Source organism: Pezoporus wallicus, unplaced genomic scaffold (genome assembly GCF_028554395.1).
Source record: "Pezoporus wallicus isolate ANWC-B61680 ecotype Strahan unplaced genomic scaffold, APGP_CSIRO_Pwel_v1 contig_3017, whole genome shotgun sequence".
NCBI lineage: Eukaryota > Metazoa > Chordata > Aves > Psittaciformes > Psittacidae > Pezoporus > Pezoporus wallicus.
The window spans coordinates 2,027,555-2,055,297 of NW_026638957.1; the positions used below are offsets into that span (position 1 = coordinate 2,027,555).

General features: G+C 44.4%; 1 protein-coding gene across 2 annotated transcripts in view; it reads right to left on the minus strand.

Moving 5' to 3' along the window:
* The window catches only part of FOXN3 (forkhead box N3), a 211,950-nt gene that overhangs the window by 162,938 nt on the left and 21,269 nt on the right, over positions 1-27,743 (minus strand). Inside the window, exon 1 of one of the 2 annotated variants that reach the window (XM_057413411.1) lies at positions 4,809-5,593. The exons of the other annotated variant lie outside the window; for it this stretch is intronic. The gene's annotated coding sequence lies outside the window, so the exon portion shown is untranslated. Of the gene's footprint in view, positions 1-4,808; positions 5,594-27,743 lie in introns of those variants that run through there. 2 annotated transcript variants of the gene reach the window in all.

Genomic DNA, 27,743 nt, shown 5'->3' on the forward strand with positions numbered 1-27,743 from the left:
CATAAAATGAGATGACATTACCAGACTAGACAGCTTCTAGCATTAAATTGTAGTCATGTGGCTCTTAATTTGACATTTATAATTTCACTTAAATCTTTCCCTCAGAACTACAGAATTATCTATTAATGCCTGCCATTATTCCAGATTTTAATTTTCACTGCATTTCAGTGCCATGGATCATTGCACTGGAAGCTTCAGAAAGACACTGCAGACTGTGCCTAGCAGTGTGCAGCACCTCCCAAACTGGGACATGGGATGGGCAGTGGGTGAGACCAAGAGAGGGAATAAGCAAAACTAAACTGCAGTTGCATGACTCCAGTGCACATATACTATATACCAGTCTTAGATGTGGAATTTGGATTTTTAGACTAAACTGAGTGAGGGAGAGGCGCATCTGTTGCTGGACTGCCACTGTGCTCATCTGCGGCCACAGCACTCTCTCCTTCGCTTATGCCTGTGCCTATAAAAAGCGTCTAAGGTGGTTCTAGTGCCCTGGAGGACTGGGCAGTAGAATATATCCATGTGCTACCTCTTCCACAGGATAAAGACTTCTATCCCATACTGGCAACTTCCATGTGCTCTCACTGACTCCCAGTTTGAAAGCTCTGTATGAAATTCAGAAGGATTGTACCAGCTCTAAATATCACACAGATCCTTTGCAATTTCTCTCACATCAGCTCAGTCAGCGCCAGTGGCCAGGTCTCAGATGCTAATGGCTATCATTTAAAGGTTGTCTTTAATGCAAAATCAGTCAGGGAAAAAGCAATCATTTTATAGAACAGCAGTGTATTGATTTAGTTTGCAACACTGGGATGTCTTAGCTATTCACGACCAGTGTGCCACCCTATTCCCTGTGAAATCATTCTTAAGATGTAAATCGTGAGGCAAAAAGGATTTGGGAAAGGGGCTTTTTCTGCTCTTCATACTCGCTTGCTCTTCCTTCAAACTGAGCACCATTCACTCTAACGTATGTATTCTGAATAGCTATGCAACAGAGAGTAATTCAATTTTCCCACCACAATCAACAAAATGTTCTTCCCCTGATCACTCCACTTTGTACATTACTTTGTGGCCACTTCAGTGTCGAATTTGGTCTTCCCTGCAATACCCAAATGCTTCTAACACAATTTACAGCCTACTCAGAGAGCACCTTCTTGGAAATAATGTTAATCAGGATAATTTCTCCTCTTACTTTAAAGAGCTCTTGATTGGGCACTTTCAATCAGCTGTTAGCCAGAGTTACCTCAGGATTTCTCAAGTTCTTATGGTGAAATGGGACAATGCCATTTAGCAGTCAGAGAGCATGTTTAATGGATCACACTAATCTCAAGGAGGGCCTATGAAACTCTAATTTGTCAGGTTTCATTACATTCAATAATGACTGTAATTTTCCTGAAGCGTTCTGCGCACTGAAAAATTATGTACCACAGTTCTGCACCCCATTTTGTCTAACTCTGTATGCAGAAAAATTGAAGGCATCTCGATCTCCATGGCTACTACCCATGAGGGGCCTGCGAAAGAGGGTTAAGAGTTCACTGTCAGATGTATTTATCTCAGAAGCAGGTATAATTCTTTTGCAAACAGCTAAGTGTCAGTGCAAAGCCAAGCTGATTCAGGGTAATAAAAGCACTTCTGCAAAGCTTTTAGGTGACACCATATCCCTCACAAGCTTTCTTCACCCCTGCATCTACTTTATCATCCAATACCATCATTACCTTGACCAGTCTGCACATTATTTCCTTTCCAAATGGATCGATTTCAAAACAGCTCATCTGCTAATGCTCAGCACAGGTTTGGGTGATTCTCCTATTGTTTCAATTATTTCTTTGAGGAAAGTTCAATCCTGTTAAGCAAACAAACCTTTTATCTCAGCTGAAGACTCTGAGCTACAGTTGCCACTGACAGATCAAGAGCTTCTGAAACCTCCATTGCAATTGTAGTACCCTCAAGTGACAGATATCCCAGTTTAGTTCATTACACAAAAATGACAGTGTTAGCTATAACCCAGCGCATTAAATAGGTGAGCTATTACAACTAACCAAGTCCTGCACTTTTCTGAAGGAAGCATGTGCCATTCAGTAAATGGCATGTGATCTCCCCGATTTTGATCTGCTGAGGCAAAGGAATGAGTTCCCAAAGAGCAAAGCAAAAGGCACATACAGCTTCACCTGATTTCCAGGGGCTATGGTCTGTGCAGCTAATTCTGATTTGGAGAGCAAACCAGCATTGGTCAAGATTCGAAAGTGAACCTGTCAGGCTCTCTCAGATGTCTTTGGAGATCTGGCCTGGCAGTCCATAAGTAATGCAGAGTATGCAGACAAGAAAGCTCGAGGCAGAAGACAGTGGTCACAAAGGAATAAATAGAGCAAAATAGATGATCTTCCAGTTGCTGCTTGTGTGGCAAGTCTACTGTATCTGTATGCCTCTTCACTCTGGGGTAACAGTGCCTATGAGCTTTACAGAGACTGGAGTGGCTCTCTGTGCACAGCCAATTCAAAATAAAAAGCACTATACGCTGAATGAGGGCCAAGTAATTTGATTATAAATGTCTGCAGTTAAATTTTAAAGTCCACAATCAACTCCCAGAACAATTTTATGTAAAATTTTGTCAGCTATGCTAAAGAACAGTGTTTACCAAGATCTGCCTTTCATACAGTCCAATAAACACCAGGTTGGTCAGCAATTCTCACTTGCAGATCTGTCACACCAGCATTTAAATTACTTTCCTAGCCTCACTCAGATAAGCAAGTAGGGCCAAAAAAAACCCAGCCTATATGAGACCAAAGAAAGTTACTTTCTGTTCATTATTGCCTTTAATATGCCAGGCTGGTACTGGACATTCTGTCATCACCAGCGAAGTCCTGAGCAGCAGCCGTAGCTTTCCTACACTTAACACTAGTCCAGAATATACCAGGAGGAGCTTAATTCTGCAAAAATGTGACCTGACCCCTAATGAAATGACAGAGCATTATTTTACTCAAATCGCTCTAGGATTCCCACAGGCACAATTCTGCACACACAAATTTCTCAGCTCTTGTACAATAGCCAGATGTGCGCATCTTCACATGGTGCTCACCGGAAATTTACTTTTCATGTGTCTTATGTCCCCAGGAGAGTAGCTGCTGGGGACCAGGAAATTAGCCCTGTTCAAAGCAAGGGATTCAAATGTCTCTTAAACTTGTAAATAACGGGAGCTAAGTGCAAACTTTGTGGCTCAGCTCATCACCACGTATCTAGAGATGCCTTAGTATGCCAAAGCAAGTATAGTAGAAAACCCTATTATTCCTACATGGCATTCCCATTCCCAATTTGAAAAAAGCTTTGTAAGTGCAACATGCTTTGAATTACCTGAATGCAGAAACAGCTCTCTGTCCTGCAGTGTTTTGTTAAAATGCTTCAAATGGCCCTTGGCCTTCTGTGCCTAGGGCTGATCGGTGCTCACCTGTACCAGCCGCCCCCAGGCTTAAGCCCTCATTGACAAAAAAAGCCTATTTGTTGTTCACTGCTTTAACATTGACATAGAAAGAAGCAGAACACTTTTGAAATATCCACCTTGGTCACGTTTGTGACTCGGGCACTTGGGAAATTCAAGCCACTCTGAATGATGCCACTTTACTGGGAGAACATCAGAAGTAGCAGGATGTCTTACACTGACATATTGGTTCCACTTTGCTAGACATACAAGATCAAAGTCATCCCTGGCGGAACTCCATAACCTTCAACAGACGGGATGAATTTGGTCCCATATGCCCACAGCAGCTGGGGAATACAATTGTTTTCCTCCTTTCATCCATATTTTGAAGATACAGAGACTGATTTTCCACTTGCAAGGCAAGCTGAAATTTCTGTACATGTGCAATGTGAGTCAAACAATTTGTATTATCATACATGGCCCTGGTATGTTTGTTATGGTCATCTGTGGTACATATCTAGATTTTAAATTAAACGCAGCTATAAATAGCGTAGGAAGAATCAAACTGGAGATTATTTTATCAGACACTCAGCAATCTGTTCAACTGGCTTTCCTGTGTACTAAACATGGCATCAGAGTCCATTTTGAATGTACAATTATGTTTTTTTTTATGTAGCATCCCCTATCATCTGTTGTACTCATAGAGAGAAGCAGCTCGTAAATACCATTTCACATTCCAAACAATTCGCTGTAGGCAACTACATCATTGCTTTGTTCAAATAAATTTAAATAAATCATTATTAGAATGTTTGATCTCAGCAACTCGACTTTTCTCCCAGAGCACAAATTAAATGCATGCTTAAAGCAGAATATTTTAGATGGAATAGATGGAGTTATTCCCGAACTGTTCATGAGATAGGAGTAGACATTTCCATCTAATTTTTCACCTGTAATGTAATTTCTTTAGTTTTCTCTGTACGTTTAAAAACCACACATTTAATTTGCAGGGGTTTCCCTGAAAGTGCGCAGTAGAATAGATGACTGTGCCGCAATCTGTTCATCCATCAGCCGGTGCTTCCTTTGACTCACTCTGCATTCTGCTCCAAACACTTCATGGGAAAGGCCAAGAACGGCACTATGTCCCACTTGCTGCTTAACATGATTACACTACAAGCAAACTGTTGTTGTTAACCAAAATTTGCAAATAAAGTCATTGGAAGATAAATCTATTTCTAGTAAATATTTCTGTGTTTGGATTAATTGAACAGAGCTAGTCCTCGCTAGCTCAGATTTACAGCCCAGCATCCACCCATGCATCTCAAAATGAAATATGCTGTTCTCATCAGTATTAATCAATTACAAACACATACATCCTAACTGTCCTTGACTCACAGACCACAACAAGTGACTCGGAGAAGAAAACCAGAGGGCACAGTCACACAGCAACTGTCGCTCAAGCCTGGCTCTTCCACCCTGCCGAGCCTGAAAACTCGGTGGACCTGTACCATGGCTGTCCATGTGGACCCTTTCCTCCTCCAGGAAGAACACCATGTGTCTGCTGTTACACTTACTCCACTTGCATGTCCTGCTGTAGGCATTGCTGGTATGTCTCAGCTGCCAGCCCAGCAGCTATACATTAGTTTAAATGGACATGAAAAATGCAGCAGAGGCAGAAACACAGCTGAGAAGCCTCTATCAGGATTCAACACAAATACCACCTGCCCACATGGTGTTTCATCTCAGTCTTGATCTCAGAGATACACTGGAGTTGTGCAATCTGGAGCAACATCTGTGTCAAGATGAGGGTGTGGGAGAGGTTCAGGCCAGAGGATGCTCACTTCCAGGCTCTCACAATTTCGTGCTAGCATAGATAACTCTCCTATTTGGGGTAAAGGGTAGGGGGTGACTGCAGATAGGGGAAAAACCTCTTGCAAGTCCTTGTCTTTCCCTTCCTGAGCATTCCTGCCCTCAGAAACCAGCAGAATTTCCAGCAGAGCAGAAGGACCAAATCAAATCTCTTCGCTTATACTTAATCTAAGTATCCTGCATATCCTTATTAAGGTTGGCCAGATCTGTTCTCAAACTAGCATATCATAGAAAATTGCTTCAAATATAGAGGCTTTCCATTCCACAGCCACGGTGATACCATGTGAATAGCAAGTAACCATGTACTGGGAACCCAGTGAAGCTTCAGTAATACAGCCATGGAAGATGGCAATAATTTATCATCTCTGCAGTAGTTTAATCCCAGATGCACCATTTGCTAATTTATTTCCATATGTACCTGGCAGACAGATTAATCAGCCATCTCTCTCAGAAACCTAGATTGCACTTTATCCCTTTAGTAAGCAAGAGAAAACAAACGTACACAGCAAAATAAGAGCCCCTTACAGAGCAGCTCTGTCAACCTTTACAGCTTGCCGTTTCCTTTTTTAGCTTAACAATGGCTTTTCAAAAATCTAACACCCAATCTCCTTTCACATCAGTGCATTTCTCCATCTACTTAAGTCTCTTTGCTAACGCTTGTGAAAATGAAGACAGAGATACAGAGCAAACATACCTTCTACTTCTGGAGCCAGCTGGAGAGAGCAATGTGCTCCAGGGAGAGGGGCAGCAGCCCTGCGCGGGGCCAGGGCCATCGCCGTGGCAGGCAGCAATGCCTCGGAGCTGAGGAGGCTGTTTCTCTGTGCTGGGGTTTGCAGAGTTGCAAAATCAGGATAATAATATTTTACAAAACATTTTGAGCTCTACTGAACTAATTACTATTATCAGCAGTAATGTGCTTCCGACGCGCTTAGCCCTTCTTCTGGAAAACTCTGCAAAGGGGCTGCACTTGAGGGAGCAAAGCAGCTGTTAGGACTTCAGCGATGTTATTGGTAACAAACACAGTGTCAATTCTGTGCCTAGTGCCCTTTAAGGATCTGTTTGCAATTCGCTCTCTATTTTGATTATAAGACATTATCTGCATTAAACATAATTAGCCATATTATGTCATTTGCCAATCTCAGCATAGTCACTTGACAAGGAGGGATGGATTTGAATGAAAGCACAGCACAGTCTGAAGCCCAAGGAGATGAAGTGAGTAGGAGCTGGCACAGAACCAGAGGGGACACGGGCTCAGGCATCTCCACACCCCCCCCCGGCTTTTTATGTGAAGGGTGTCACTTGCATAGCCATGCTGTGACTCTGTTCCCTGGGTCAGAGCCTGAACAGGCACATGCAAAACCTCATTATCAAACCACAGAACAGTAATAAAATGATTGCTGAAAATGAAATTATTTATGAGCTTCAGTATCCTTGTAACAGTTACAATAATCAAAATACATAAATATTTGGATATGCTACTGACAGATGGTATATACTGGAATAATCACACAGAATATGTCAGTTTTCAGAATCAGCTTATTCCAGAGTTGGCATGTTTCAGGGCTTTCTGATACTAAAATAAGCACCTAGTATTTGATCCTCCAAAAAATGCATTTTCACAAACACATGGGTGTCTTTTGATAGAAAAGCTACCAGGCTTGTCACCATCCACAGACACTACCCAAATAACAGTGTACTGCCACTGGCTTCCTTTGCTTTGCCTGCACGTCGGTTGGAAAGGCAGGAGCGAGCCTTCTTGTTAGAGCTGGGGCTGTCAGGATGGAGTGACAGTGCCTTGCCAAAGTGCATCTGTGATTTGGGTTTGATCCACATGTTGCCTGAGAGACAAACTCTTTCATTTGCAACCTGAGAATGAACAACTCGACTTCTTTTGCCTATTCTCTGTTGGCAAGTCTGAAAAAGTCAGGGCTTTTGGAGAGCTCTGGTTGGAAATAATTAATGCTCATTAATAATGATTAAAACAATCACAGTGGACAAATATGCTTATTTGTGTTAGGCATCAATGATGTGGTAGTGTGTGCCCTGGACTAAGAAACCCATGAGGAGAAGACAGCACCAGGTAAAGGGGAGGAGAGCAAAGGCCATGTCCCCCGTGGGCTGCTCCTCCATCCCTGCCCCCAGGACAGTGGGGCATGGGACCAGCATGCACGTGAGAATAGGGACACTATGCTATCACCCCCCCAGGGTTATTCCCAAACAGCAGCCTCCTTCCTCCCCTGCATGAGACAACAGCCTGGAGAAGACCCAGCTTCAAGTGGGTTCTTGGCCATCTCTAGCCCCAGAGGATTTCTCTGGGCCACATCCTCCTCTTAGCAAGTCCAAAACGCGTTGGCCATGGCCCTCCCAGGTAGTAATTCCTGATTCCTCTCCACAAACACCAGTATTTCCAAAACGCTGTTTACAGCCCCACATAACAAGCCATTTTAGCTGATAGTAGTTGGTGGTAAACAGACAAATTTAGAAGATTATTAGGCATTCATTTATTATGTTACACTCTTCAGTTTTCTCAGACAATCAAATTGGTAAATTAGAGCCATAATTTTCCACCAATTAATACCAGATGTGACATATTTTGACATTAAAAGAGTAAATATAAAAGAACTGTCAAACACTTCATATCCCTAATATAATACCGTCCGAATGGAAAACCTAAAATCCTCCTGCCTCAACCCTGTTCTGAAAAACAAACGATGCTGGCGTTTCCAACAACTGCACGTTCACATGCTGCATGCTGATCCCTCCGACAGTCACTAACACCTTTCCCAAATGCATGCTGACTAAAAAGCCCAAACCCCGAAGCAATATTTATACCTGTAATCCAGTATAGCACATACTGTCATAACATAAAGGGAGATGCCAATAACAAGCAAGAGAAAATGCCAAAGATAAACCAGGGCCATTACATGTTCTCAGTGCAGTACAGGAAAATGCTACCGAAGCTTTTAGAAAAGAAAATGGAACCTGAAAATCTTGATTTGGCTCCATTTACAATCATCTGTCCTGATGCTTCCCGTTTCTAGCCTAGGACATCGCAGCATCAGTTACGGGATGGTCTGCAGCACGCCATGACCCCAGACTCAGTCAGACTCTGTGTTAACACAGCTGACCCGTGTGACAAAGACACAAGGGGATAGGGGGGACACTGCTCTCTGTAGTGCCAGGCCCTGCTGCACAGGACACAGCAGTGTTGCCTGCTCCAGTGATGCTCTACTATCCAGGGAGGAGAGACACGGAGCTCTGGGAGCAATTAAGACTCATCTGCTTTTAATTGCATCAGCTACAGTGTTGGGGAAGGGGGAACATATCACACAGACGCTCTTTTTTACTTCAGTTATAGCCATATCCCCTTTTTCTGTACAGTCCCAGGCAGCATGGATTTTTGATACAGGCTGAAGGTGACTTTGCAAAGAAGGAAATATCCCTTCACACACCACATGCCCCTACCCTCAAGCACATTTCCCTATGAATTTTCCCCATTTGTGCTTTGTAGCTGAACTGGAATCACACGGTCCATCACCGGTATCACATAGTACTCACTCTGTCAGTTGTCTGCCACATCCAGCATCACTTCCCAAACTCACAAGGCAGCAATTGCTGCAGACTTCACGTTTTACCACAACATACACTGAAAGGGAACAAAACCAGGAGGATGCCTGGAAAACAGTAAGCTTTTTCCAGCAGTGGCTGCTTTGCAACTCAGGGCAGCAGGCAAAGCTCCACTATAATTACAACCTGCTGGCAAAGTCACTGAAGTAAAATGCATCCAGGTGGAAATCACTCTCCCCCTTGTGTTTCACCATGCTCATAGAATGGGCTTCTCATGCACAGCCAGTGTTTTGCCAGTACAGCCAGGTATCTGACACACTTCCTAGTGGCCAGACTTAACGGGACAAATCTGGTACTCAACTGACTTCAGCAGAAGTTTTTTCTCCCCATTATAAGTCATGGCCTTTGCATGTCTTTTCACCCAAATTAACTGGCTCCATCAGGCTCCAAAATCTGCAAGGGCATTCAGCCACAAGAGGAAAAAAGCTGGACTGTAAATGGGCTGAGACACACTAGCAGCAATGTTACTGTAAATCTGCAGAAAGGTCCCCATGGGGCTCTGGATCCAAAGCAGACAGTGCAAAGCTACAGTCAACTGGCACAGGCAAAGACCATCTCTACTGGCCATACAACATTTGTGATGGGATGAAACACAGTCTGAGGCTCCAGAGCAACTACAAAACCTGCCCCAGACTCTGTCCAGACACTTTTCTGGAAATATATGAAAATAGGGCTTGAAGCAGAATTGGAGCCTAGGCAGAAATCTCCCCCTTTCTGTTTTTTCCCATAAACGGGCAGTGGGGGGCAGAGGAGAATGGACTTTAAATGGCTTTGCAAGAGGAACCCAGATGAAAGCAAATCAACTACAACTGAGAATATCCAATCTACTTAACTGTCCTGCACAGAATTAATTTTCCCCAGTGCAGCTGTGACCTTCATGAACATCAGGTCAGCAGCAGCCCTACTATCTCCAAATGAAGGTGGAAGATAGTCATCCCTTAGCAGGCCACCACAACGTCAGAGAGAAAACAGCTCTTTTATAAAGCATGGTCTCTGGATCAAGAGGAATGTTACTGTAAGATTACACTGCAAATCTAATCCCCTGTCCCTAACAGTCAACAATCTGATACATGAACCTGCCTTTCATTAAAGAGGCTGGCAATTCAAGCAACCGGTAGGGAATGAGGCTGCCAGCTGCATCAGCCAGCACAGGTGGATGTCCACATCAGCTCCTCCTGGTGAGGAGTCCTTACATGTGTTCATCCAGGTACATGCTGCAGCACATCTGAGCAAGGAGTTAAAAAGCGCCTTAACATTTTCTGTAATGCTGGTGCAAACTGTGTCCTGACTGTCTTGTCTCCAGCTGTTTGCAGAACGCCTGTCAACATGGTATATGACTGCTTTAATGTTCAAACTGACTTCTGGCAACCTCACTCACTCCTCCCAGAAAGGGGGACATAACATAGTTCCAATACAGAAAGAGCCATACCCAGTAACATTGCCTACCCAAAAGCCAGGCACATACAAAGGGTAGTTGTCCAGGTCCCTCCTACACAAGCCAGAGCAGGTCAAAGGAGCCAAGTGACTTGCACCAGAATATGCTGGCCAGTTAGTCCCACTCAACTGGCGATGTGTTATTAACAGATGTTACTGGTGTCAGCCCTGCCAAGATGGGAAGGCTGTAAGGTTTGTATTTCTAAGCTCAACAGCTGTGGAAAAAAAAAGCATCTTCCTTTCACAGTCTTAAATCATGAATAACCTTACCACAAGCCAATATACAAACATTAGTTTGAAATCCAAATCAGGTTCATAAGCTACAAGAAGTTGCTTAATAGCCTAAAAAAGTACTTTCTGACTATGTCATCCCTGTAGCAATGATCTTAGAGTGCACAGAAACTACCTGTGTCACAGGCTAACGGTTTTCAACCAGTGAAAATAGTGTTATATACTATAAATCCCATTTAAGGAATCTACAAATAGTAATGGGAGGAGTAAGTTTGCTGTACAAGGAACCTGTATCACCAGTAAGAATCTTTATGTGGTCCACAGTGAAAAAAAGTTTCAAAGCCACTGCTGGAGCTGTCTCTATAACTGGCTAAGGGACAGAGATTGGCACCTATCTCTGCAGCTGACAAATTTATTTGGCTATTGAAAAAATAATTTGGCCAAAGGGAGAAACATGACAAAAAAGTTTCATCTTAATTTTATCAATTCCGTTCCTGTCACTTCGACTTAGGTACAATCACCATGTAAGCACAGTGCATAACAGCACCCACCACCAGAAGTGCTAGAATAGCTTAAACTTTAGCCGTAACCTTTCTGTTATCACAACTCATTATCACACAATTTATTACCACATGCTCTTTTTGTGGGAGCCTGCACTCCTGCTCTCTGATGATGAGTCCCAGGCTGTCACCCTGAAGTACCTTCAAAACATGAATCTCCTTGCTTTGCAGAGATGCATGTCAACTGAGCGCTGGAGGTGAAAACTAACCTGATTAAAACTGCCAGTAATTTACCAATGCAACAAACTACTAAGGGAAGCAGTGATCAATGTCTTGTCATCACTAACATGTCAGGATATGAATGCAAATAGCATTTAATAAAAGACCAGCTATTGGGTGCACTACTCATCTGCATTACATAGAGTGTGATGCTACCTAGCATATAGAGATCTCCACTTGAAACCTGTGACTCCTTGTCCACATACACAACAGTGACTGTTGTGCTCATTTTATGATATAGGAGAGATGTGAACCTTTCTGGGCTTTTTCCAAACCAGTAAACGTATTTTTTTCCTGCAGCAATCTGCAATCTGGGCTTCCACTGGTTTCGTCGGAGGAGTTCTCAGTGACTCACACGTGGATTGGGAGCTTTCTCAGCCCACAGCTGAAGGCAAGGGTGTTAAATATTTAATAAAGAGACAGCTTTTGTCCCAAATGTGTTGGATAAATAGCAGCTAAGAAAACCAAAATACAAAAGGGGTTTAGCTGCTGGAGTATCTTTTTCCCTTTTGAACAACCTGAATGCCCTCACATGGGTTCCCTCCCTGGAGCTCACAGCCATCCTCAGCTGCCATCACCAACCCACACCAGCACCCCAAGGGCTCCTGCAGTCACACCCATCCCGCAGCTTCAGTCAGTTTAACTAGCACAGTAGCCTAAAAGCTGACCTGGCCCTAGCAGCCCGGTGCTCACAGCCAGGCCGGACTGGTGCTAACAGTTGTCAAGCAGCTAAGGTAGCAACAGTGGTAGAGTGTTTCAGGAATTGTTTGTCAAATACCCTATAGTCATTCTGCATAGCAGGGCAGAGAAGACATGCACCTTCACTTGTCCTCAACGCTTGTCTGATTAGTTTTTAACAACAGGAAAGCAGTGAATTTTAACAAATTTCTACTTTTTCACATCCAGTAAAATATCTATATTAAGCAAACAACTATACCTTCCTGGTCCATGGTTTCCAATGCTTTACTATCTGCCAAACTTTATTATGAAACTATTACGTGACTTTGCTCTTTACTTCTTTATGGTAATTTCTATGCAGTTAAAGTACTGCAAGTTGGGATGCAAAAACAAAAATAAAAGTGAAAGAAAGGATTAAATCCTTGGACAGTGATTTATAAACTCTGCTTGGAATCTGCCTACAGATATAGCAGGCTGAGATCTTTACCTAAGCATCAAACAGGGCTTGTTTAGGTATTCTGTTATCACTGTTGAGGCATTAAAACAGCACGTATCATTGTAATGCCAAACCGTCCTATCAGAGTACTTGCCCCTACAGGGGTGGTAAGACATATATACACTGGGCCAGGATTTGGGCACTGCTCAGCTGAAAGACAGAAATGCACTTTCTCTGTGGCTGCCCTCTGATTCCAAACTCTGTTTTCAACCTGGAGTATACCCTGAGGGTACACACCACCATCCTCAGTGCTAGGTCTAGCAGCTGATGAGCTCCAACACTTTCAAAAACATCCCAAAGATGGTTTGCAACAAGCCATCCATAGCACCAGCTTCTACCTCACCAGTTTATTTGCTGGGAATGCAAAAGCTGATTAACTTGCACAGCCCTGAGCAATGATTTTCTCAGGGGGGTACTTAGGCTTTGGGGTGGGCCATCACCTGCACTGTGACGTTATAAAGGTTAGCTTTGGCATTTATCATCTGCAGGGCAAGAGGCAAGACTCATCTACTTTGGTGAACATTCTTCAGAGCCACTGGCATTGCTGAGATGCACTCAGTGTGTCCGGTGTTGTTCCAAAGCTGCTGACATCTGTCAAGAATAGTAAATTGCACTTTCTCTTAAGTGAAATGGGCTTCCATAAAAATTAGGTAAGTAATGCTAAGAATAAGGAAGAAAACGAGTTGAAACAGCATGGCAGCAGTTAGCCACAGGTCTTACAAGGACTGAGCAAGCACTGCAGCAGCACACTGCTAATAGACACAACCCGAGCCCTGCAATTCACAGAAGGAAGGTGAACCAGAGACGAAAGCTGTGTGGCCATACTTGGTACAATGCAGGACAGACCTGCACCTAAAATAACGCTTGCTGCTGGAACTCAGGTTTTAAGATTCCAACTTTGTGCCAACTTTAGCCAAAATTTGAAGAAACCAACTTGAAAGCTTGTTACTGACACAAACCGAACAGAGGAATAATGACTAACTCAGAAACATCAAGCAGAGGTCAATGTCTGCCTCTCTCTGTACCTCACATAAATACACAGTCCTTTCTACCCACTTCAATGGCCACTTCAAAAGAAGCAAGCTCTTTGAGATATTTCACTGGACTAAAATCACAAATTCTGATTTTGCTTATGCCCTTATGCTGCTGCCTGCAGTCTCCCTGTCCTGTTCTATTACAGGATATAACTGCAAGCAGAATGGGACCAACCTTTCCTGTTCCATGGTGAGCAACAGATGGCATCGAAGCCTTGGGACTGAGATGGTCAGCAGCACCTAAAAACAGAGGTGGGCTGCTGCCCATCAGTAAGCAGCAGACAGTAGCTAAGCATCTGCAGTTATAATCATGAGAATAGTTAATATGCTACATATATAAGAAATTCTTTTTATTGAGGACCTATAAGTATGAATGGTTTACCATCCTATAACCTCTTTTCAGTCTCAGAAGACTAAAATAATAGATATGTCATGTTCCCCCCTCAAATATCACTAGTTTTGCCCACTTAACTCAGAGAAGGAGACTTTTCTTGAGCTATCGTCAAATATTAATAGTGAACTGCCAAGGCACATTTCTTACTCTGATGCACTTGTATAGCTCTGAGTAATTCCCACTGGCATTGAGAATCGCTTATATAAATCTCCTTGCAGCAAGTTAAGAACCTCATCCCTTAATCATGATTGTGGCTTTAAAGAGGGCAGTGTGCAGTTTCTGTCTCTCCCCATTACAGGACAGTTCCTGTGTTCAAGTTCCCTGTACCTCCCCAACACAGTCAAGCTATGCTAGTCAAAAAACAAGTTAGGGTTTCATCCAAACTCTGTGTCTCTCATGAAGCCAAACTGCATTTGCTTTCCTAAGGAAGGTACTGTCCTTGCCTGTGTACAACACATTGTCTGAGCCACTGGTGATTCTGCTTCAGGATCTTAGATTCCTACTGGAGGGAAGAGCACAAAAATGCTTATTTTCATTTGCTCTAATGTCCCATTATAGCAGTTCCCATTACTATCATTTCATGCCCCCTCTTCCCTGCCAGAATAGCTTAGAGGGCTTTTAGACTGAAGGAAAGCTTCCATCTCACAGCAACAACTGTAACACACAGTGTGCATTTGAGAGCTATTCAAAGAGAGGAAACAGCCTCTGGCACCAGTAGGTGAATTCCCACATCTCGAGGGCTTGCAGGAGCTGCTGCTGGCTCCTTCCCCACCCAGAGACCTTCCTCAATCTGTCCTGGGAAGCCTCTTTGAGGGGAAGGTTTCCCTGGTGCCACTAAGATGCTGCCGCTCTGGTCTGCCAAGCAGTGATGCCTGTCTAATTCTGAAACAACTCTATTCTTGCACTGCAACAATGCCAGCTCATCTGAGTCCAATTAACCCCCACAGAATGATTCATAGCAAACTGAACCATATTTACTTTCCGTTCATTATTACACTTGCAACTTGTAATTTCTGAAATCTTTTATTCTGTGTGCGGCAGCAGGCTACAGGCTGCACACCTCTCACTGCTGCGGTGAGACATGCCCCAGAGAGATCTCTTCTCTTTTTCTTCCTTTTAATTCCTTAAAGGGGAATTAAGGCAGAAGAGAACTTTAAAAGCTTAGATCTGTTCATGGTATCCACAATACAAAATCCTAGGCAACAGATGAAGAGAGGAAACTCCATCTTTAACTTGCTGGACCAATCCCAGAATAAAGGTTAGTGCCCTGGGCAAGGACAGAACACGTAAGTTCTAGTATTTTTTTTTTGTCTAATGTCCTTTTAACGTGTGCCTGGACTGCTGCACAAATGAGCACAACCACTCAAATGAGCCACACTTCTTTTCTTTTTCAGGGCCTTGTTCTGGCAAAGCTCCCACTGGACTCAGCAGGGGTTTGGCAAAGTGGGAACTGAGGAGCAGCCGAGGACCCAGACCTGCTGGATGGGTACGTGAGCGCAGGGCAGCATTTAATTAAGTAGGTCCAAGTTCTACACCCTGTGAATATTTGTATTCAAATACAAATATTCATGAGTAGCAAAATAAAATTAAATCCAAAATGCTCAGCTCAGACCCAAGACAAAACTAGTGCTGAGATGCCAGATTGCATCATTATCAGTTCTTAAAGCTCATGGTACCTTAAGTGCATTTAAAGGATCATAACTATTACAGCCCAATTACCACTGGAACCCCAGAGCAGGTGCACTCATCTAAACAGAAGCCTCAGAGAAAGCAATTCAAATTGAAATTGCTACAGGATTTTCTATATGTGAAAGGGACTTGTTGAGAGTAATTAAAGGCTCCAGGATGCAAAATAAAAAGGACATACTCCACCCGGACATGCGGGAAAGAAAGCTCCATGTCCAGGTATGTAAACTGACATTAGGAGGTGACCTCCTGGCAGCCAAATGGACACCCACTGGGTGTCAGGGCAGACAAACCAGTGGGATAAGCAGGGGAATCTGTCTTCATGAGCCCTGCTTGATGCCATGTAGTTATCACACAGCAATCAGTGTGACAATTAGTGGGTAATGAGCATGCCCATCTCCAGATAAATGTGGTACCAAACATGGGCTGGCATGGCCAAGGGAAGACCTCAGCAGGCAAAGGAACCACTCATAGGAAGATGAGTCACTCATAGGAGATTGTAGCCATGGATTTGGGTTGAGACACTTTGATAGTATCAGTTGGAAGCATGTGGTGGTTTCCAAGATGCAGTGACCAGCTGAGGAACAAAACATGCAGCAATGCTGTGTAGCTCACTAGACTGGAGACCACCACCACGCTCCAGACAAACAGAAAACAATACAACAAAGAAACTGTGGGCAGTAGAAAAGAAAAGATTTCCCAGGACACACTGCAAGTGCAGACAGGATCCAGACAATCCTGAGCCCAACTCAGGAGATGCTCCTGGTGGCAGACCAAGATAAGAAATGCAGGGCCTGTTGCTATCTGGGTTATGGTATTTCTGATTGTTCTTCTGTTAAAGAAGTACTGCTGGGGGGCGGTCTCAGGCTCTGGCTACCTCTGGAGGGAAAAAGCTCAAACCTGTAAGTCAGAAGACCCACAGCTCCAGGGCTACGCTGAGGAGACTGTGCTTGAACTCTGGGGTAACAGCAGGCAGGGAAGGGCTGCCAGGAGCAGAGAAGCAGCAAGGCAGGATTCATCAGAACTCTGGGGCATCACACACCAAATGTGCTCTGTTTTGGGTCACGCCATAAGGACTAGGGCCAAGAAACATAGAATCATAGAATAGTTTGGGTTGGAAGGGACCTTAAGGATTGTCTAGTTACAACAAAAAGCAGTGTCTCACACATTTTCTTCCTTTTCAAGAGCCTGTGACACTCCAGCTTGGGGATTTTCATGATCCACAAGGATGCCTGGGCACTCCAGCTTAATCCCAAAACCCAAAAAGGAACTTAAACACTGGGATAAACAAACAGCAGTGCAACCCTGCAGAGGTTATTAAAGTATTAATTTCAACAGACAGATGGTGTGGAGAGAGAAGGGCTGGATGTGAATCTTTGCCCCTGACATTTACACCCACTGAAATATCCCCTCCCCTCATGGAGGAGAAAATTAAAAAAAAAGAGAAATTAAATTTAAAACCCACGGAAAAGCCCCAAACTCCACACTGTATTTCCCATTCGTAGCAGTGATGTGGGACTAGAACAGTTGCTGCCACTGAAGAGGGCAAGCCTAAAGCTTGCCACGTGCCAATAAATAACGTCTTTGAGAGGAGATGCTGTAGCGATGGCTTGTTTCCTACTGTCCAAGCCCACACAAAAGCCCCCATTGTTCCAGCGCTCCAGCAGCCCCTCGTGGTGCCATGCTCCAAGGCAGAGTGCCAGGGCCCACAGTGCTAACCAGGAGGACACAGCAAAGCCACTATCATCTCTTTGTTCTATGGCTCAGTTCAGTTTATATATCACCTAACTGGGACAATACACAGAAGTGAGAAGAAGTTATGGGCCCATGCCTAGATCTCTGACTGCCATAAATCAATAATTTTATTGCAGTAATATATCTGCCATAACAGTGATTTGCCTGCAACTATTCCACCTTGTGCCACAATCCTATCAGATCTTCAAAACCCAAAGGAGGAGACACAGGACAAGAGCATGAGGTACCCTTACCCTGGCACGTGTCCTGCCACCAACACTTGCCCGCCCCTGCATCAGCTCCAATCCTGCACCCCAAAACCAGGTCAGGGGGTAACATGCACGAGGATGCACTGACTGTGTGATGCCCTTCATCTGAGCCAGCTGCTTTATGCACCATCTTGCCTGCCCCACTCCCCAGCTGCAATCATGAGAGGTCCTGGTACTCCCACAGCAGTGCTTTTCCCTGCTCTCCATGGTCCCCCCCTTACCCTGCAGACCCCTGGCCCTGAGAAGACTCAGCCAGTGCCAGCCTGAGAGCAGCGGGGAGCCGAAATCAGGCTTTGCCAACACTGCTGAAATAACCGGATTCATCTCTGGGCATATGGTGGTATCTTCAGGGAGGGAGGAAGCCGCTGCTGCCTCCTTGCCAAATTCCTAGTATTTATGGAGTATTTACATGTTGTGCATCTCATGTTTCTCTTCTCGCTCCGGCTGCTCGCTGTGGCAGGATGACGCAGCCTGGCTGGTGGTAGCTGAGGATATCCTGCCCACAGCCCCCACCACGCTAACTACAGACAGGCAACTTTATCTATCTCAGCCTGCTATGGTTTTCTCCCAGATTTAAGTGGAATAGCCACTTTTAAATGCACCCATAAACCACCACAGCCTCCCCTTCCAGACCATAACAGAGTCCATGGAGAGCTTAGGAGGGGATGGGACTCACCTGAGCCCAGCACAGAGGTGGGTTCTTGCAGGAAGGACAATACAGATGAGAATCTCAGCTTCCACTAAAAACCATATCCCCTTGCCCTCAGAAATGAACTGGAAAAGCTAAACACCAAAACTGAGTGGACAAAGCGTGACTTCTGGCACGGGCCCAGAAGCTCAGGAACCAGCGGAGATTTCTTACAGATCCTAACTCTGATTTGGGCTCCACCAGAAGAAAGTCTCACCTAGCCACCCCACGTGGTGGCTCATGCTCCTGCAGAAAGGGGTTAGCCCACAGGCACCAAGGCTGCCACTGACCAGGAGAGGGGTTCAGCTTTACCAGCACAACCCTTGACTTCCTTTGAAATGACGTTCACACACAGAAGTTGTTTACAGAGTAAGACGACTCTTCCCTCCAGACTTGCAGCCCTGTGTTGAACCCGTGAACATCAAAAATGACACGTGTCCTGAGATGTTCATAACCTCAAGCAACACGCAAGCACTTACAGCCTTGTCAGACGAAGAACCACAACCACAGGTCACTCGTCACTCCGTGGGAAGACAAAGAAGCCAGGAAGTACGCGGCACTTGGAGGCACCCCTCCGACCCGATGCTTGCTCTGCGAGCTGCCAACAGCCACCAACTCCACCTGCCCAGCAGCGCATCCCCAGAGCCTAAACCTGTTCCAGACATGAAGACATTGCAGCTTACGTACCTCCTAGACAAAATGAACACTGCCGTGTTGATGCAACCACTGGCAAGCACCACTACATTACTTTGAACAGGGAGGAAAAACCTCACTTGTGTGCCCAAACTGAAGCCAAGAGCAGTTTTGCCAATATATCCATAAAAAGCACAGTCTCATGTTTCCCAAATATTTCCAGGAGATACTATGGGAGGTTTGTCTCTCCAATAAAGTGTGACAACAGCATATCACAATGATTAATATATATATACATTTTCTCAATAATACATTTCTGAAGGGAAGCCAGCTGGCATACAAAGAAGTGATGTACTGAACAGGTTACAAACAAATACACGTTCAGACAAAAATGTCTGCAACTTTTTCCACTGAGTATTTAAAAGATATTCACAGCAATAAGCACAATGTTCTTGGAATACTTAACAAAGAGATGGCTGAGTTTCAAAAAATCCACTTTCCAAAGACTGCATATAATTCTGTGCGCCGGTAAGCTATTTTGCTAAGGCACATGAAACTCAACAAGGTGGTTGGTGACAGCCAGCATGGCTTCACTAAGGGGAAATCCTGCCTGACCAATTTGGTGGCCTTCTATGATGGGGCTACAGAACTGATGGACAGGGGTAGAGCAGTTGATGTCATCTCCCTGGACTTGTGTAAAGCGTTTGACACTGTCCCACACGACATCCTTGTCTCTAAATTGGAGAGACATCGATTTGATGGATGGACCACTCGGTGGATAAAGAACTGGCTGGATGGCTGCACACAAAGAGTTGTGGTCAATGGCTCAATGTCCGGCTGGAGACCAGTAACGAGTGGTGTCCCACAGGGATCGGTGTTGGGACCGGTCTTGTTTAACATCTTCGTCGCTGACATGGACAGTGGGATTGAGTGCGCCCTCAGCAAGTTTGCCGATGACACCAAGCTGTGTGGTTCGGCTGATACCCTGGAGGGAAGGAATGCCATCCAGAGGGACCTTGACATGCTTGTGAGGTGGGCTGATGCCAACCTCATGAAGTTTAACCATGCCAAGTGCAAGGTCCTACACCTGGGTCGCAGCAATCCCAGGCACAGCTACAGGTTGGGCAGAGAAGAGATTCAGAGCAGCCCTGTGGAGAAGGACTTGGGGGTGTTGATTGATGAGAAAATGAACATGAACCGGCTTCAGTGTGCACTCCCAGCCCAGAAAGGCAACCGTATCCTGGGCCGCATCAAAAGGAGTGTGACCAGCAGGTCGAAGGAGGTGATCCTGCCCCTCTACTCTGCTCTCGTGAGACCTCACCTGGAGTATTGTGTGCAGTTCTGGTGTCCTCAACATAAAAAGGACATGGAACTGTTGGAACAAGTCCAGAGAAGGGCCACGAGGATGATCAGGGGACTGGAGCACCTCCTGCATGAAGACAGGCTGAGGAAGTTGGGGCTGTTCAGCCTGGAGAAGAGAAGGCTGTGTGGAGACCTCATAGCAACCTTCCAGTATTTGAAGGGGGCCTATGGGGATGCTGGAGAGGGACTCTTCATTAGAGACTGTAGTGACAGGACAAGGGGTAATGGGTTAAAACTTAAGCAGGGGAAGTTTAGGTTGGATATAATAAGGAAATTCTTTCCTGTTAGGGTGGTGAGGCACTGGAATAGGTTGCCCAGGGAGGTTGTGAACCTGGCGGTGTTCAAGACCAGGTTGGACAAGGCCTTGGGTGATATGGTTTAGTGTGAGGTGTCCCTGCCCATGGCAGGGGGGTTGGAACTTGATGATCTTAAGGTCCTTTCCAACCCTAATGATTCTATGATTCTGTGTCAGAGCAACTACATACTTTTTCATATATATACTCATAATACATATCTATTCATTTATATTCACAGATATATTCAGAAATTATATTCAGAAATATATATAGTTTATAGGTATGTGCTATAGAAGCACAGAATCATACAATCACAGAATAGTTAGGGTTGGAAAGGACCTTAAGATCATCTAGTTCCAACCTCCCTGCCATGGGTAGGGACACCCCACACTAAACCATGCCACCTAAGGCTCTGTCCAACCTGGCCTTGAACACCAGCAGGGGTGGAGCATTCGTAACTTCATTGGGCAACCCATTCCAGTGCCCCACCACCCTTGCAGTAAAGAACTTCCTCCTTATATCCACCCTAAACTTCTCATGTCTAAATCTGAACCCAACCCTTCTTGTCCTACCACTAGAGAGTCCCTGATGAAGAGTTCCTCCCCAGCATCCTTGTAGGTCCCCTTCAGATACTGGAAGGCTGCTATGAGGTCAAGTAAAATACATATATATACAAACAAGTCTTGTTTGAAGTTAAGAAGTAGAATTTTATTATCTCAGAAATAAAACAAATTTCTGATTAAATTCAAGAGCGATGAATCTGCCCACCACAAGGATAGAAAAAAAACATTTCAGTGCCACCAGGTTTTTCTTTCACATTAAAATCTGCACATGCTCTGTAGTACCATTTTGGTTTAAAACTTTCAGATTTTACTAGTTCTTTTCACAATTAGCATTTCATTCTTGCTATCTGAAAATCGAGGTTGAGGCCTGGCTGGCAAAGGCGACAAGAAGCTAGTAAAGAACAAACTCTCTCAAGCTCCTTTCAGCAGGGCAGTGGCTGGGACTTACTCAGCCCTCATGCCCCATCAGGTAAAGACAGACCATGAAGCTTCAGCGTTTACTGGGTAGCTGGTAAAGTTCAATGAACAGATTAACCTTCTTTATGTATTTCCTTTAGAGTCAGTCACAATCCAGAGGAAAGTGCCTTTTCCAACACAGAATCGTCTAAACCACTATAAGGAATTCCAGCAAAACAATTTATATCTTTTTCTCTCAGCTATGCTTTTCCTCATCTATATATCAAAGTAATCCCCATCTTCCCAAAGAGAATAAGATCTTATTCCTAGGTGTCTTCATGAACTAATCCCAGATGTCGTCATGAACTGATCACCCTTTCCAAGCCATTATAGATGTTTGCCCAGCTCTCCCCTCACTCCTCCACACACTTACTGAAGAAAGAGAGGGTGACACAGCAGCTTTATCCTCCAGCTGGCCTCAGCATCAAGTGGCCACCATCCATGCAAATAAAACTCTCTCACATCTAGCTCCTGGCAAGCTGCCCTGCTCCCATGCCTGTTAATTTTCTCTACTCCATCAGGATGGTGGAGGTTTCACTTGCAAAAGATCACTGGAGACTCAGGTGAAATGCAAAGCTTTCCCCCACCTGGGTTTCATCCCAACAAAATCCTTCAGTCAACGGAAATAGCCTAGAAACTGCTAAATTATAACGTGGGTAAAACAGACTTCTCTGGAGCAGGAAAAAATAAATTAAGGAGTCTCTCCTCTTCCTTGCAGCAACTCTCCGTGGATGTCCATGAGAACTGCAGATGATTCAGACACCAGCAAGATCAGCTCTGCCAATTATTCCTACACCTATCTATTAAAGTTAAGAACCCCCTGAAAGGCTGAGCCTGTCACAGTCTGGAAGCTCAAATTAATTCACCAAGCAAGAAAAGTTTCTAGGAAACTCTTGCCACAGAGTGCTGGCTTGGACCCTCATTGGAGGGAGGCTGCAGACTCCACCAGCAAGAGCAAAGCATCAGCAGACCTGTGTACTTCCCTTGGTGGAGCATGGCACAATTAGCAGTATTAATGGACAGGCTATTCATTTAATTCAGTTTTTTGTTCCACAAATAAAGTCTTCCGTTTGTTTTTCATTTGGTTTTATAAATTAACCTCTTTCTTTTCTCATTAAATAAACAATGAATGAAGGATTACTCTGTGGGAAAGATGCAAGTGGAAAGGGCAGTGGTTTATACTGCTACAGCAATTTCTTTTCATGCTTCCAAATAACTCTGCTCTAGAAGGCAGAAAATCATTGATGTCTAATCATTTATTCAGTAACATACACTTTTCTTTTAGCTTAGGGAATCTCGTGGCTGGAAAGCTACACTAAAAGTTGGTCTGGTTATGAATGGCCCCTGGTCCTTCAAACCGTGGGAGAAACTGTGTGCATCCAACATTAAGCAGTAGTGCAGCAGAGGGAAGGAAGGATCATGGCACTTTGTTATGGACCTTAAGTTCCCTTCAGTCTCATCATGGGCATTTCAGTTTCCACACTAACTGCCTCTGGTGCAAGGCAGTTACTCAGCTGAGGGTCCCAGAGGCCTGACTGAGCCGTAGCCAACCCTGAGGTGGACTTCTCCGAGGGGCACTTTGCTGCCGGTTTGTTTGCCTCAAGGTTCACCTTGTTTTGATTCGACTAAACCCCACTTTTCCTCTATAGGTTTTAAAAGAGCCATGTGCTAGGATCCTGCCAAGAAAAGTCTGTCTTTACAGCAATACAACCTATTTTTTCTTTCATTTCTCCTCTCTTTTAAAGCTTAAGAACAGGTCGACAGAAATGACCGTTCATCTCTGCTCAGCACCTGGGAGACAACACCAGAGCACTGGGTACAGAGACACTGACATACTGAGGCAGGTCCTGTGGGGAAGGTCAGGGGCTGGAGAGCAGGACAGACACGGAAAGGCTGAGGGAGCAGGGCTTCTTCAGCCTACATCCAACAAGGCTCTGGGGAGACCTTATCACTGTCTACAACTACCTGATGGGGTGTGTGAGAGGCTGAGCCAGATTTCCCTTGGAGGTCTACAGGAACAAGGCAAGATACAACAAACACAAACTGAACGCTGAAAGGTCCACTTGGATCATGAGCAAAAAATTCAAAAACCACACTGAGAGTAGTCAACTGCTTGATCCAACCACCCGGAGAGGCTGTGAAATCTCCATCTGGGAGCAACTGGCTTTTCTAGGCCTGGAGCAGGATGTTGGACCAGATGACCACCAGAAGTCCCTTCCAGTCTACATTATGACTCTGTAATTCTGTGATGCTATGTTCAGGTTTTGAAAATGAGGAAAGTCCTGGCACAAGCACATCTGTCTCAGCCAAAGCAAAAAGCAGCAGCAGAAGAGTTGCTAACTCCTCTGCCTTTTCAGAATCTCTAATGTAACAAACCTAAAAACACTTCCCGAATCTTATTCCTGTGCATTTATCCCTGGCAACTGCTGAAGGCCCTTGGTACTGGTATGGCCCTCTTTATAATGTGGTACCTTACCCCCCTTATCACCAGTGGGGTGCACTATATGACACCCAGGTACACAACTTCTCTCTTGGCCTCTCTAGGAGGAAAAGCCTTGGTGTGCTTTAGAGTCCACACATGTGAACCTGTGGTATGTAAGCAACTGCGGATGCAAGGAGCTTTTGCACTTAAGAGCCTCTGTTACATACTAAGCCACTAAAGTAATATAGCCATGATACGGGTACATGATAGCTTTGTGTTTTCATTTCAGTGCTGCATGCCCTTTGCTGCTGTCACCTAGTTTAAGTTTGGACGTGCTAAGAGAACTACAAGTCAGTCACACCAGAATGGACCCTGCCCATATTCAGGTGAAACTGGACTGCTAACTCTGGTTCCTGTGTTTCTGTGATACAGGTGTGTAGGCGCAACTTCGAACACCGCCAACAGATGAAGGTGAATGAGAAAACATACTCAAGATCTCAGAGATACACAACCGAATACAGAAATTTAACCAGTTCCAAATCAACACTTTTCTTAGGCCTTCCAACAGCACTATGGATGAAGAGCTGTTTCCTAGCAGCAGCTTCCTCAGCGAGGCTGCTCAAACAACAACATTGCTGAGCCATGGACAACCAGTGCTGTCACACAGAGACTGAGATACCCTGCAGGCAATCAGCCTCCTCCCTAGGAAAGCCCCACTTCTTCAGAGAGGCCAACAGACTGAAAGGGTTCTCATAAAGCTTCTGCTTTCCAGGCTGGGCAACAGCCCTGTGCTGCACTCCTCGCAGGATGCACAAAAACTCTTATTTAATTAAAGGAATTTGGGAATTTTCTTTCAATAGGGACAATTAACCAAGAGCACTGCATCCTACTGCCCTTGTTCTCACTTCATCAATCTTCCTGTCACCCACAACTTTTATCAAAAATATTTTTTTATTTACTTCCAGATCTCTGCCAAAAATGATGAATTGTATGAGGCCTCTGACTGATCCCTGCAGAGTTACATTAAAAATGCTCCCATTCAGTGAAGATTCCCTATTGACAACTACTTTTTGAGCTCTGTCAGCTACCCGGCTCTTAATACATTTAACGTGTACTTCAGTGAAAGTATATAGTACTAATATTTTAATCATAATGTCATGTGGAATAAAATCAAACGCCTTACAGGAGTTTAAGTATATCTACACAGTTATCCCCAAACTTGCAATCTTATCAGATAAATCGGGTTTGTTTGACAAGACACATTCTCCAAAAAAGAATGTTGAATGGCATTAATTATATTCCCTACTTTTAATTCTATAAATCCTCTACCAGTTCTTCTATTCTTTTGCCCAGGATTGATGTCAGGCTAAGCTTCCTGCAGTTACCCACAATCTTCCTCTTGCACATGTTCACTCGCTGTCCATTTCCAAGAGCAAAAAGCAGACCAAAGCTCTTCTGCATCAACTTCTTTCAGGATTTTTGAATACAAGTTATCTGGCCCAAGCCATCAGAAAATGTTTAAATACTACCTCACTTCACTTTATTGTACAGAATGAACTAACAACCCTGTGAATATGACACACAGCTCTAGCTCACCTTCACCATTCACAATGGGGTCAGTCCACTGGCAAAGACCAACCAGACAAAGATCTGAGAAGGCAAAGATTACTTTGGTGGAGAAAGGACAGGGCTCTGAGGAGCCTGCTCACCCTGAGCAAGTCCCTTCATTTTAAGGAATGTCCTGCCTTGATCCCTATCCCATCAGTCAATCCGGCCTGTAAGACAGGCTTGCATTTCACGCTGGGACTAAACTATTCCACAACAATCTTTGAGCAACAAAACACTTTCTATTAACCTTGAGCAGGAATTTCCACCCTGTTATAGTAGGTGATGACTTTGTGCTGCAGCTTCTTGTGGTTTAGCACCGGTCAATTTGCAATAGCCATACAATCTACCCAGGCATGAAGCCTTCAGTGCTTCAGAGACTGCTGCTACTTGTACAAAATGCCTCAGTGCACCTCTTCAGCACCAAAACACACGGCTGCTCCATAAGCTCTCTTCCACCCAACTACATCAAATCCAGACCGTCTTCCCCTGTTCACCACTCACAGAACAGGTCCAAACTGTCTACAGTATCTCCAGCAGTGCCCATCTAAGGGCTGTGGTCAGCAGTTTGGGTTTTCAAACACAGTATTGCTTTTTACTGCACTGGGAAAGCAGTGTGGGAAACAGCGCTTTCCTGGGAGCTTGGCTGTGTCTGGGGCTAACCTCCCAGGAACTAAGGGAATCTTATAAAATAATACACTAAATTCACCTACCACAAAAGACCTAGGATTGCATCCCAAAAAAGGACCCAACAGATAACGCATTTTGCCAGCATGCCCTTCTCTGCTTAGGGATGATTTGTCTGACTGTAGAAGGTGGTGTTTCAGATAGGTAGGATGTATAGCAGACAGGGAGCTTTATAAATACCGTCAGCCTGATGTTCATCCAGAAGGGCATACAGAGCCAGTGTGTTTGCTCCAATCAGTCTTGTTAAAATGGGAGAAAATTATGCATTTAAATAAAACTCTTGGAGCAGGAGGTACAGCAGCAGTTCAGCACGAAGCATTAAACACGCTTATTCCACTTCAAACATTAACTTTTTTTTAATTTTTAAGTGAGTTATTGCAGCTGCTATAAAATTATAAATATTATATTACTCATTCAAAAAGATTAAATGGTCTCAAATAAGAGGAGATATTCTTGTTGCTGCTTTAGTAGCTCTTTGTGACAAACTGCCTGGCTCAGAACCAGGCTCATCAGGAGTCTTCACAATGCAACTTAATGATGTACTCATTAGGACCAGCACAGGTAAGGGTGAGCAGGCTCCCCTGCACAGACCCTCAATTAACACTCTTCTCAGTATGTGGCTTACAGCACGTTCCCACCCGACTCCTCAGTGAGGTGGTGGGGAAGTTGATCTTTGGTCTTTGACCTTTCCCTGAAATGGAAACTCATGAGCAGCAAACCTCTCTATCTGTCAAAAGGAGGGGGATCCATCCCTGCTAGAGTCAGCTAGAGGACCAGACACCAATCTCCCATACTTAAGAGCGAATTCAGCAAGTTGTGCCTGGACAGGGACAGCAGCAAAACCACTTGTGCCCTGATCACACTTCCTATTCTGAGAAATATTTCTCACCAACAATCCATGATTCAGCCAATTACAACCTTAGTATGTAGCCTTTTGCTGTTACCTGGGCTCCCATCTGGTAAACATGAAGTTAGTTTTTCATAGTCCTTGTTTGCCAACAAATAAGCACACCGGCATTCTGAAAACATTCCTCCTTTTGATTTTTAGGCATCTGATGCTCTGCTTCCAGGTACTTCTCTCTGACACCCTGTGTACAGCCATTTTAGAAACAGCACAGGCAAAACCAGCGGCATTGTCATTGAACAAAGTTCCACTTTCCAGGTGATGGAAGTTACCAGTTAAAGTTGAAGGACTTTAACAAAATTAATAGAAAAGAATCCATGTAAGGTGGAAAAACAAGGAGACAGAACAGCAGCTTTTCAATCAGGAGCAACGCACCGTATGCTTTAGGAAATAACAAGTTCAATAGTCAATTGATAAATAGCTTGCCACCACAAAGTGCATTTGAAATGGCGTGTAATTGCCATGTATATAAGCACAGAGTAAGCAG